The 13,847-nt window shown below is 33.9% G+C and overlaps 1 protein-coding gene across 5 annotated transcripts in view; it reads left to right on the top strand.

Moving 5' to 3' along the window:
• PHACTR1 (phosphatase and actin regulator 1) overlaps window positions 1-13,847 on the top strand; it is a 635,610-nt gene that overhangs the window by 237,125 nt on the left and 384,638 nt on the right. The gene's annotated exons all lie outside the window — the stretch shown is intronic.

Raw genomic sequence — 13,847 nt, 5'->3', positions numbered from 1 at the left:
AGAAAATCATGGTCATACCTTCTGCTTTGTCTTTTTAATCACCTCTGAGTATAAATAGAAAAGGAATAACTTTTGAGTTACAGAAAAAAAAGACAAAGAAAACACTTGTTTGACAATATCATCTTATCAAGTCTTCTGTTCTGAATATTCATGGTGAGAACTGAAGGGACATAAAGAAAGAAGAAAAGGTATGAAATAACTAGCTTAAGTTTGAGATAGGGAATAAAAAAGAAAGCTTGCAAGCAACATTAAGGGCCTAGCTGAAATTTATGCATCTAAATTTGTAATGGGTGAATTCAGTTTGAATTTATGGTTTTCTCTAAGCACATTCAGCAGCCTAGGTATAGCACAGGAATTAAGAAATCAAATGGTGGAGGATGTCCAAATTTGAAGTTAATTTAGTAGGTTAGGAATAGCAGAAAGTCATCAGGGTGAAGGATTTTTGTAGTGATGCTCCTTTACATATCTAAAGAAAGTTGTCATTCACTTTCTTTTTCTCTTTCCCAGATAAGAAAATTTCATCTCTAAAAACCCATGAGACTACTGCTAATTGTTCACTTGAGCAAATGTAAAGTTCCTATTTAAGAACTCAGATAGTTTATAAAATGATATATAGATAAACATCTATATCAGTCAACAAACATTTATTAAACATTTGCTTATCATAAGCCATTCTCAGGTGATTTTAAAGAAAGGCAAAAAACTTGTTCCCTAAATCACAAGAAGCCCAGATTTTAATGAATGTAGTAGCATGCAAATATATATGTACATGCATAACACCTCTTAAGTAAAGGTAATCTCTCTCATAGAAGGACAAAAGAAATGGAAAGGACATCTGTAGAAGATAGAAGGTGATTTGTGTCTGGAAAGAAAGAAGCATTCATTAAGTGTTAAATGTTTTACAAATATTTCATTTAATCCTTACAACAAAATGGAGAGGTAGATGCTAGATATAAATGAAGAAACTGTGTCAGAAAGGTTAAATCATTTCTCCCAGGTAATTTTCTGAAACTAGATCTGAACTCAGGTATTCTTGTCTCTAGCTCGGATCTCTGTCATCTAATAAGGAAGCTAGGAGATGAACAAGAATTCCAGGCATGGGGAAGAGCCAAAGATATGAGGTTTTTGAGGCTCAGAAGGGAGCCCCAAAGGTTGGAGTCACAGACTGGTATTGTGAAGTGTCCCAAAAGAATTTACAGGCTTGAACCCATCTCCAAGTCAAGGGGCAAAGTTGTAATTGTAATGCAATGAAGTGGGCTAAGTTTCATGTGGATTTAGCAAAGAACCAGGAGCAAGGAGACAAATTTATCCAGTATCACCGATATGCTAATTTTATGGCCCAGAGGTAGAACTGAGGACTGGTCTCAGGAATTTGGTTATCACTAATCAATAGAATCTGAATACATAAGTATATAAAAATACATAAGTATCTGACAGTCAGCAATGTTTGCAGGCTGTTCTAAGGCCAGAAGACATTAGAATCATTGAAAGATTGTTAGAACAATAGCACTCTACCATCAAAGGGTCTCAGGATTACTAATATATATATGTTCCCTAAAATCTAAGGGAAGAAATATTCTCATATTCCTAGTCCAAAAGACTTTCACAATAAAAGACAAACAGATTTTTAGAACAATAGCACTGAGTTCAGGGGAATCTTGAGATTCTAAAGCTGTAAGATTTTAGAATCATTGACAGATTGTTAGAACAGAAGCACCCTAAGGTCAAGGAGCCCTCCTTACTGGTATTTCTCCTAGAAACTATATTCTATCAATATCACATGTGCCAGTGTACTATACATTATCTGAAGGGGAATTTTTTTTAAAAGACTGGAAAGATAAGAATGAATCAAGTTATAAAGGGCTTTAAATGTGAAACAGGACTTACAATAGCTAGATTGATTATAGATAGATAGATAGATAGATAGATAGATAGATAGTAGAGATAAAGACTTCTATTTTTTTATTGAAAACTATTTCTGTCTTTAAGTCTGTTATTTAATCTAATTGCTGATGAATAGATAATTTGATATTCTTTATTGATGTTTCAAATTTGGCAGCAAATTCAATAACTATTTTCACAAATCTCAGAATACACCGCAGAAATTACTTGAATAAAAATGTTCATGACAAATGACAACGTCTCTCACTTAGCATACACAGAGTCCACAGCATGTAACTACAATAACAGTTAAATAAATCATAAAGTACTAAAATTCAAGGAAGACAGAGAAAGGAACAAAGTCAATAAAGTAATTAGGTAGAAAAAAATGGATGTGGTGGATAGAAATGTTTCTCTGTCTTCAGAGTCATTCTTTTGTATATCTTCATTCACTCATTAAATATTTCAATCTATCTGGGAAGAGAAGACTGTCAGGGTTTCTGGCCAAAATAGAAATAATCACTTTTTATATTTATTCTGAACCATCAGTAAGGGACAACAAATGATATATAAATGCAGTACATTGCTTTGTCCTAGATACATACTTATATATTCTAAAAACAGGTTTGGTTACATTCATAAAGTACCTACTCAAGACACATAAAAACAAGTTCCTTTGTTGTACATACAAAGCACTTAGCTTAGGACAAACTTAAATATTAAAAATTATATAGTGACATTTTTTAACTAGGTAAAAAAGGCCATTCTTTGCCTCATTTCTTATCTCGCCTTAATCACTAAATAGTTATTGTCTCAGTCAAAATGAGACCTGAGAAAGACCTTAACTTAAAAGGGCCAAAACTTCCCACTGATTCCAGAACCATCTCCAGTCGTCCTGAGCTATATCTTGCCTCTGAACTCAGAAGACTCTGAAGAAAAGAATGAGGCTGGTGACTTTTCAGAGTCCTCCCTCACTAAAATCCAATTTATTTGCAAGTTATGGTATAACCTTCCTGATGTCATGATCCTCTTCAAGAAATATAAGGCACTACACAGGAGGATTAAATTCAGAAAATACCAAAATGAATATACCCTTAATGTTAAATAATACCTTGACCCTAGAATACTATGTTCATGTACTAAGACTGATTCTTTGCCCCTCCATCATTGACTATTTCCATCTTTTCTCATCTTTGCTAATTTGACTGGAATGAAATATAAATTCTTTGGTTTTAGATTCCCCAGTAAAACTACAGTTAGTAATGCTTAGATAAATGTTATAAAACTTATGTTACCTGTTCACCACAGCTGCTAGAATGCATATGACTGAGTATCAATTGGAAGCATACTTAATAACTACTGGAAATACAAAACCCAAATTACAATCTTCTAGATCCCATATATGTTGAACCATGAAACTCTTCTTAGTCAAAAATTAGTCTCTGATCCAAGTTTTTATTCTCCTCTTACTGAGATGATGTTATTCCAGGAAAGAAATGCCCTCTTGATTTTCTCAAACTATGTCCTCATGAAATGGCTTTGATCAAGTCTGCCTCCCTGTGATTTCAGATAAAATAAGAAAGAAAAGAAGTTTTTTTTTTTCTTTAAAGACTAATCTTCTTGACCTTCAAAGGAGAAATCTCTGCAACAAAAAACAGTATGTTAATATAATACCAAAAAAAAAAACTTACATGTATATAAAATCCCACACAGCAATATAGGTTGATAATAGAATGAGATATTATTTTCATAATATACTATCACATATTGTATATTATTATGTTATTTTAAAGCTTTATATTATTATCATATACTATAATATGTAGTGTGTTATAATATATCGACTATTAAGAATGGCTTCACAATTTAATGTATGAGATCTAGTAGATTTTGATTTGGCTTTTCTGTTTCTAGTGGATATAAGTACATATTATATTTTGATAATATGTATGATTTTATATCTATATGTATGCATATATATGCATATGTGAGTGTGGTTGTGCCTAGTCTTCCAGGCAGACTAAGTGAATTTTCTTCTCTATTGAATCAAACTTAGAGCAACAATTTCAGGGAACACCCAGCCATTTCATCTATATTAATATAATCATAGAAATTCTCATAATAATTAATTAATCAAGTCCTTAAGGCCTCAAGTGCCTGAGTACATAATTAAATTGCAATTACAATGACAAACAGATCACATGAGAGAAATAAGAACAGATTAAAAATATAATAAAAGCTAATGAGAAAAATCTATGTATAACGTCTTTTGTTGGAATAGAATTCTAAGAAGAGATGAGATATTCAAAATCCAAAATCAAATTCTGATATCAGTGTGGTCTTAAAGTGAAAATATACTTCTGTGAATTATGAACATACAAAAATATACACATAACATATTTCAATGAATTGATCATTTCAATTCAAATTCTACCAATTATTCATCATTTCAATATCACATGCCTTCTTATCCTAGGATCATAAGTCTAGAGCTATAAAAGATTTTAAAAGATCAATGATCTACTTCATTTTATAGATGAGGGAACTGAGATCAGAAAATTTAAGTTTACAAAATCAAAATCATAAAGTCAGGTTCTGAATTTCCAATCCCAGAATATCATGATTATTATCCTCTATAATACTTGTGTCCCTTTCCTACCATAAGTACTCCAGAGAGTATTTCCTCAATGTGCTAAAAGGAATTCCCTTAGATTTTTGAACATTTGTGAATACTGGTACAGTACTCATGTTGTCTGTAAGTATCTTTTCTTTTATTATATGAGTGATCTAGCATATCTTTTGATCAAATGCTTCTGAGATGATACCTTATGCTACTATTTAAAGTCATTAATAATGTGTTGCAACCTACATATATCATACATCTCTACACCATTCTGTGGGTCATGCATAATTTTGATTCTTCAGATATCATGGTGTTTCATATAGGATAGTCAAGAAGAATTAGGAAAAGATTATAAATATATAGGAAGATAGATTTAAAGCTAGAAGGAATTGTAGAGGTCAGTGAGTTCAACTCTCATTTTATAGATGATGAAACTGAGGTTGGGAGAAGTTAAATGAATTGCCTGGAGTCACACAACTACTATGTCAGAGTCAGAAAGTTAACTTGGATCTCCTTGACTATAAGCCTATAACTCTATGCACATGTCCCTTGGAACATGGAAGCATAACAAATAATCAATAAGTATTTATTAAATTAAAGGAAACTGATCTAGGCTCAAAGAATAGAAAGCTTTAAAAAATTATTAAAAAAGGAAAGCGTCCCTGATCTCAAAGAACTTACATTCTAATTTAAGACTTAGAAAATAATTTCTCATCACAACACAATGAGATAGATAGTATGACTAAAATCCCATTTTATGGAAACAATTCACATAGTATAATTACCTTGTCTATGGCCATATTGCTGGAATTCTAAACCTAGATGTGAAACCAAGTTTCCAGACTTCAAATTAAGAACTTTCCCCACTGAATCATGCTTCCTATCCATCCTAATCGGTAATAGAAAAATGAATGCATGCATGAATGAAATGTTTATTAGTATTTAGTATGTACATGGCATTATGCTAAGTGCTGAAAACACAAATAAAAAATTAAGCTAGTGTTTGTTCTCAAGGAGTTCACATTCTAATAAGGGAGACATAACAGATGAAAGATTTCAAAGACAAGTTGGAGGGAAAGATGCCATAATTTTTACAATATAGTGGCAAAGCAAATAGTATGCTTATTTTTTAATATCATTCCCACTGATAAAAATCCATCAGTTTCTCAATCATTGAATAGTGCAAAGGACTTTGGTGACATAAACTTTCTTTTGGGGTCTTCAATAGATATAATTATAGCATCTACAGAAGCAGTTGACAGATTACTTCTTTGTAGGGTTGGATTCTCAGTATGATGGTAGCAGACATTGAATTGGAATTATTGCTATTCCAAAGGATCTTGGGTCAGGGCTATCTCTGGGCTGTCTCTGTCAAAACCTGAGAAAAGATGATGGTAAAAGTGGTAACTTCCCTGATACATGTTGCCTCCTGTTTCTCCCTCAGGGTACCTCGTTCCTTCAGGCAGACTGGCTTGCATCCCCTGTGGAGGGAGTTGGTTGTAGCTTGTGGGAGAAGGCAGAACCCTTTTCCACAGGACTTATCTCTTCATATGGTGATTGTGACACCTGGCTGGAAACAGGATTAGTGGTCTGGGGGACACTACCATTCCTTGGGCTCCTGTGCCTACCTCCCTGTGGTAGCTGGTCAGCAGTTGGTGGTGAAAAAAGTGGGCTTTTCTTTCGTAAAAATTTCCCCCAATGGTGGATGCAGAGTCTAGGCTGGAAGCAGGTCTAGTAGTTTGGAGGACACTGCAGGGGACAAGCAGAAATCATAATCACTGTAGTTGTAGTGGTTTGAATTGCTTGGCACTTGATGCCTCTTGTCCCTCCTTCAGGGGGCCCTGTTGCTTCAGCTGAATAAAGTTTCCTGATAATGAAATTTCCACCAACTCTGCTCCAAGCAAATGTCACTGGCTCATCACCAGTAATGGAAAAGGCACATTTCAGACAAAAATAAAAACATATGCATTCACATTGTCTTTCTGAAATTACAGAAATTGAATAATATTTATTCAAGACCATATTTAAGGGAACTGACTGTCATAGCTCAAAGCCATTGGGAATAAGCATTGTTTAATTTATCTTTAAGTTATGGGAGAAAGTAATTATGCATTAATATCCTAGACAGCTGTGTTCCTTATACAACTTTAAAGAGACAGAATCTGAATTGTCAGTCCCTGAGCTTATTTCTTATAACTTTCTGAAACAAGCAACTAGAATGGTTAACTTACCTTGCTTTGAGTCCTTTACTATAAAAGTTTCCCTCTTCCCCTTGGTTAATTGAAGCTCATTATGAAATTTGTTTACCTTATAGTATCACAATGAAGCTGTTCCTCACCTTCCCTCTTGTTAATGGCAAGTTCATTAGGAACTTTGCCCACCTTATGACATCTTAATAAAATTATGCCCTTTGAATGGAAAAAAAAAAAAGGAACAATATCTGAAAGTTGTCGTTGGATAGAGAAAAGTGGTAATGAGAAGGAAAAGAAGAAAATAAGGTTATTCTAAGTTCAGCATTTGTAGATATGTATTTTATACCAACCAAGAAATCACCAAGAAAGTCACAGATTTACTTCTATTGTCCATCTTAAAAGAGGTGAGGATTTCAGAGATAATGTCTGGGAATGAGGAAGGACGAGATATAAGGGAAAAGGAGAGAAAGAGAGTATCCTGGATTCATACTTTCATCTTTTCTTTGTCTTCGAAACAGTATGAACACACACACACACACACACACACACACACACATAAACATACACTCACTCATTCATTTACTCAACTACCTTCTTTTTATAATAGCTTTTTTTTTAAATTTTCAAAATACATGCAAAGGTAGTGTTAAACATTCACCCTTGCAAAATCTTGTTTCTAAATTTTTCCTTCCCTTATTCCAACCCTCTTCTCCTAAACAACAATTAATCCAATATATGTTAAACATATGTGATTCTTCTGTACATATTTCCACATTTATTATGGTGCATAAAAGAAGTCAGATCAAAAAGGAAAAAAAGTGAAATTAAAAAAAAAACATGCAAACACAATAAAAAAGTATATGTTGTGATATGCATTCAGTCCCCATAATCCTCTTTCTGGATGCAGATGGCTCTTTTCATCACAAGTCTATAGGAATTGTCCTGAATCATCTCATTGTTGAAAAGAGCCGTGTCCATTAGAGTTGATCATCATATAATTTTATTATTACTGTGTACGATGTTCTCTTGGTTTTACTCACTTCACTCACTGTCAGTCCATGTAGGTCTCTCCAGCTTTTCTGAACTCATCCTGCTGATCGTTTCTTATAGAACAATAATATTCCAGAACATTCACATACCATAATTTATTCAGTCATTCTCCAATTGATGGGCATCCATTCAGTTTCCAGTCCCTTGCCACTGCAAAAAGGATTGTACTCACTACTTTCTTTAAGAAAGTAAGGTATACCCAGTTATTCTATTCCATTGGGATTAGTCACAGAATTTGGGGGTTTTTGGAGATGGAAATAAGATGAGAATAGGAGGCAGCTTCTCTTTTTTATAGATAAAGGGGGGGAAAGTACCTAAGGAAAGCGTGGAGAAGTAATGGATCTAATTGAGAACAATAGACTTGGGGAATTTGAAAGAGTCTTGTATTTTTGAAATTTGGAATTTGTTAAAACCATGATCCTTGCTTAGAAATGAGATTTCCTGTGTGTGAATAGCAATCAAAACTTAAGACTTTCAGCTTTTATCACTTATGTATAGATGTCCCTTACATGCAATTTTTTTTTTCCTAACTGGTTTCTCTTTAAATATTAATAAAAATTGGCTCAAAAGTAAGACAAAGAGACAGAGAAAGACAGATGCACACAGACACAAGAAGGAGAGGAGAGGGAGAAAAAAGGGGAGAGAAAGAGAGAAGGAAGAAAAAGAGAGGAAAGCAGAGGGGAGGAGAGGAGAAAAGAAGAAAGGAGCTAAGAAAAAAGACAGAACTTTCCTTTCCTGATTCTTTGAATAAATTAAGCAATTATTAAGGCCCTATTATGTAGTTCATATCCTATAATAGGGTGCTGGTATTACAAAAACAAGTAAGTTCCAACTCTCAATGAGTTCATATTCTACTAGGGGTAACAGCATATAGATGAATAATTAAATACAAAATATGTGAATAATAAATTCAAAATAATTAAGGGCAAAATACTAATTGAGTAAATTGGGGGAGGGGGGTAATGGCATTTTAAATATTATATAGTTTTCCAAACTCCAAAGCATATTTCATAAACTTGTAGCTCCCATAAAAAATTATTCTTCCAACTAATAAAAGAAGGTTGGCTACATTAAAGACATAAAGACATTTTAGGATAGATCTTAAAAAAATCTTTTTTTTTCCTTGAAGATTCTAAATTTTGCAACTGAGCTTGCAGGTTCTATTGATGATGTTAAAAGTTATATTCCTTACCAAAGGAGAAAATTTGGTTCTTTGAATGGGGCATTCCCTTAGCCAATTTTGTCTAGTATTATTTCATTGGAGTCAATATCAGCCTTCAAAGTGTTTTCCTCAAAGTATGTCTATTATAGTACATTGAATCATGTGGCAAATATTCTAGAAATCTGAGTTTCCCCTTAGAGTATATATAGAGTAACAAAGGCAAGTAGCAGGACAGAGAGAATTTGGCTAATATTAGTCTTGGAAAAAAATAAAACAAAATTGTGACTTTTGAGTAGGTCATTCAATCTCTAAGTAAGCTTTAATTCCTTCAACTGTCAAAAAAGTGAGTGGACCTACCTACCAAATCTCTGATCCTATTCCCCTCTAAAATTCTTTGAGTATATAGTATTCTTTTAGGCCCAAGGAACTCTAGCCAACTTTGTTCTCAAATACCATTCTCACCTAACCTCTATTATCTTGTGTTATCATTGTTTATATATCAAGGCTACATTTACACAGGTTTAAACAAAGATCCAGTCACTTTCTCTTCTTTACTAACTTCCTTTCTATTTTGTCAATTAATTAGTGAATCCTGCCTTCCTTAGATAGATAGATGTATACCTCATCTTACTTATGTGACTTGACTCTAAGAAGCAAATTTCTAAAATAGGACTCACATTCATAGCAATTCTTCACTGGGAGAATAGTTACAAAATGGTTCATATTTATAAACCTATTTAGAGAGTACAATTCTCTCACCCATGGGTTAGGAGTTGAGCTTCCAGAATCCTACCCTCCATATATATGCCCTTCTCTTACTTATGTAACTTGTCTCTAGTCTGGGAGACAGATTTATAAAATAAAATCCACATTCATAGCAATTCAACATTTGAGAGGATAATTAAGAAATTGTTCATACTTATGCCCCCATTTAGAGAGTACAATTCTCTCACACAGGGCTCTCATAAAGGTTGAGCTCCTATCTTTGTACTAAGAAAGGTTCAAAGTGCCTTTGTGCTGAAAATAAAGGAACAGGGCAACTTAAGGAACAAATCAAAGTAACACTAGGGCAAGATAGAAAACTACCTGTTTCTTTTTTTTTAACCGGCTAGGTATTCTCAGATCTCTTGCTACTGGGACAAGTGTCTGCCATAAAACACTTCTCTTACTTCGATTCCTTTTACATCTCCACTAAAATTCTATCTTTTACAGAAAACCATTTCCAATTGCTTTTAATTCCAGTGTCTTCTTTAGCTTATTTCTTATTTATCTCTTGTAAATATACATAGATAGATCATTTGTCACCAGTGATTAGCATAGTATCTTGCACATAGTAGGTATTTAATAAATCTTGTTTGCTTGCTTGATTGGTCTTAAAAGGGAGAATAGCAGAAGTGATAGATGCAGCCTGCTGTCCTGTTGCTGATTCTGGGACAATTACCATCTTTCTCTTCTCTCCTTGTTTTCCTCCAGTCCTGTCATCATTCTTCATGAAAAAAAAAATCCCCTTTGCCACTCTTCTTTTCTGTACCTCTTGCAAACTTGTCTATCCTATCCCCTTGCAACTGGAAAGAACTAAAAATCAAAGCAGGTTTTGTGCTCAGCCAACTCCTTTCCATGGGTTGTTGCACTTTTTTAAAAAAAAATGTATATTCTCATAGAATCCCATAATCTAACCAAAAAGTAAATTATTATGTAAAAAACTATTTCTTATACCCACATATGTTTTAGCAGAATTCCCCTAGCATGGAAGAATTTGCTGATTTTTCACAATTTTTGCCAAAACTGAGTTGAAACATGTGATTGAAGTGGGGAAACTCAGTGGGGAAGAAGTGAAAATTCTATTGCTGGTGAAATTTAAAATAACAAGGATTACTCAATAAGGTTTGGTCAACTTGATATATTTTAAAAGTTGAGCTTCTTGGTGCAGATTTTGGTTATGTGAGGAGAACTTTCAAGGGCAGCAATGTAGCACAGTGGATAGAGCATCACGCCTGAAGTCAGGAAAACCTGAATTCAAATCCAGGCTCAGATACTAGCTGTGTGACCCTAGCCAAGTTACTTAACCCTGTTTGCCTTAATTTCCTCATCTGAATAATGAGCTGAAGAATGAAATAGCAAACCACTCCAGTATATTTGGAAAGAAAACCCCAAAGAAGTCACAAAGAGTCAGTCACAAATAAAACAACTGGACAACAACTCCATAGATGTTATATATGAGCTCCTCCATTAGATTGTGATCATCGCAAGGGCAAGAATTTCTTCTTGATTTTCTTTTTATCTCCAGGACTTAGCACTGTGCCTGGCACATAGTAGGTCCTTAATAAATGTTTATTGACCAACTGATCTAGAATCAGTATTGGATATCATATATTTGGCTCTCGGGCCATTATGAATTGGTGCTATTGATTTCTATTAGAGTTGATAAACTTGTTGGAATTAGTCAGAAAGAGCTAGAAAGAATTTAGCACAGACCACAGACCCCAGCAGACCTAGGTGGCTGAGGTGGGGAGATAATAAAGCCTGTCTTTCTTCATAACCAAACCCCCCTCAGTCTCAAAGATTACAACTGTGAAAAGAACAAAAAGTAAAATAGTAGAAGTGATTACGTTGTAAAAGATCAACGGAATTATAGTGGTACCCTATAAGTAATACCATAAAGATTCAGATCCTCCAAAGGAAGAAGCAACTTGACATTACCTAACTTTCCACCCCAGGGACTTCTACAATCCACCAGCTCTATCCTAACTACCTTTGAGGGTTAAGTTTCCACTCGAAAGAAACACAACTGAGGTTATTTAATTGACAAACCACTTCCCATTGGGTGTGCATAGTTCAAAAAAACCATGTTAGTGTTGCACAGAGGAATCCAGATCTTACTATCCTGCATTATAAATTAGGAAGTTCTCCACAAAGCAAAAGTTTTAGGAAATCTCACTCATTTTCTTAAAGGCTGGGATTCAATTCTTCCTGCTACTTAGTTGGTTTATTTCCTCTCTCCATACATACTTTACACTGGGCTAAGAGGCTCTGTCTGTTGCCTCTCAACACTTCCATCTTTGGGACTGAGAGGCAGCCAAGAAAGCAGGGAAATAGTATTGAGAGCCAGAAGAAACCCCAGCAATCATGTAGGTCTATAATCCTTATTTCATGGATGAAAAAAACTAGAATCTGGAGAAGTGACTTGGGGAGATGACGCACATAGGTAGAAGTAAGAAGTAGAACTGAAATTGGAAGCAAGTCCTTTAATGTGAAATTCATCATTTTTTTTCATTGGAGCACACTGCTTCTGTTTAGTGCAGTACAAATGAGATCTTGTTTCTTGATAAAATGTAGTCATTTCTATAGTAAATTTTAGATAAAAAAATAAGAAACTACATAAATCTTAATTCTCTTGCAGGCCCCTGGATTTATTCACTTGTTGGGTGGGTTTACTACACTGCTGCTAAAGAGATTGATGAGAACCAATTATTAAGTATGGAAATTACCTAAAGACCCGAGATACACCTCTCCTGGACTAATTATTCCAAGTCTCTTAATTAGCCTCCTTCCTTCCAATCTTTCCCTTCCCCAATCCATCTTCTATTTAGCTAACAAAATAAACTTCCTAAGGCTCAGGTTTGCCTATGTCATTTTTTAGCTCAGAAATTTTCAATGGGCTATTCCTCATATAACTTTCTAACTCACATTTCCATGCTTTTTCACTGGTTGTATCTCATGATTATAATGCTCTTTTTCACCTACAATTCATTAAAATCTCTGATTTCCTTTAAAGCTTGACTCAAAGGCTTTCTAAAAGAGGCTTTTTTTTCATTCCCCAAGTACTAGAGCCTTCCCTTTTAAGATTTTCTCTTTCTCTCTCTCTCTCTCTGATATATATATATTATATATAAAACTACAAAACTATATTAAATAATTATATATTATCTATAAATATAATAAAATTATGCAATAAAATTTAATATATAATAAAATTATATTGAATATTATAAATAAAATAAGTATATACATAATTATACAAAATTATATGCAAATATAATAAAATTAAATCGACAAAATATATAGTAAAATTATATAAGATATAAGTATATACATAATGAATATATATAATAAGATATAATAGATATATAGATAAAATATTAATTTTCATGTTGTCTCATCCCTTTGGAATGTAACACTCTTCTGGAAGGCAGGAAGTTTTTTTTTTTTTTCTTTTTTCTTTCTATCATCAGTGCTTAGTACAGGACCTGGCTCACAGTTAAAGACGAATAAATGTTTGTTGATTATTTGATCATTTGAATTCTCTTTGTCTGTAGCATAAAATTCAAACTCCTAAAAAAATTTTTTTCCCCCTCCACAATCTAGTTCCCACCTAGTAACTTCTCTTCATAAACTACATCCTAGCCAAATTGGACTACCAGCCATGTGACAAAATTGACACTCTATCTTCGGCTTCTGTTCATTCACATAAGCTAATCTCTATGTTTGGATTACATCTTCTCCTCATATCTTTCCCCCTTCCCACTCCCACCCTTAGGGATTCTTATTTTCTTTCAAAATCCAATTCAGTTACCACCTTTTCTGATCTTCATTGTCTATGTTCATTCTCAATTTTCTCTCCATGCTTATCTTCCTCCCTTGTTTATTTTCTTCTTCTCTTTTCCCTCCACTCTCCCTCTTCATCCCCCTTTCTCTCCCTGAATCTTTCCTCTTTTATTATCCTTTCCCTTATTTCTACTTTTTTCTTCCTCTTTCCTATTCTTCTCCCTCCCCCTTTCTCTTTCTTCATTTCTTTCCTACTTTTCTCTTCCTCTCTTCTATCATTTTCTTCCTTCTCTTCTTTCCCCTCCACTCTTCTTTCCCCTCTCCCTTTTTCTCCTAGCACTTTTCTTCTCTTTTTCATTTCCCTCTCTTCTTTCACCCTCTCTTTCCCTCCTAC

This window comes from Antechinus flavipes, chromosome 1, assembly GCF_016432865.1.
Source record: "Antechinus flavipes isolate AdamAnt ecotype Samford, QLD, Australia chromosome 1, AdamAnt_v2, whole genome shotgun sequence".
Taxonomy (NCBI): Eukaryota; Metazoa; Chordata; class Mammalia; order Dasyuromorphia; family Dasyuridae; genus Antechinus; species Antechinus flavipes.
This window is presented reverse-complemented; position numbering and strand designations above follow the sequence as displayed.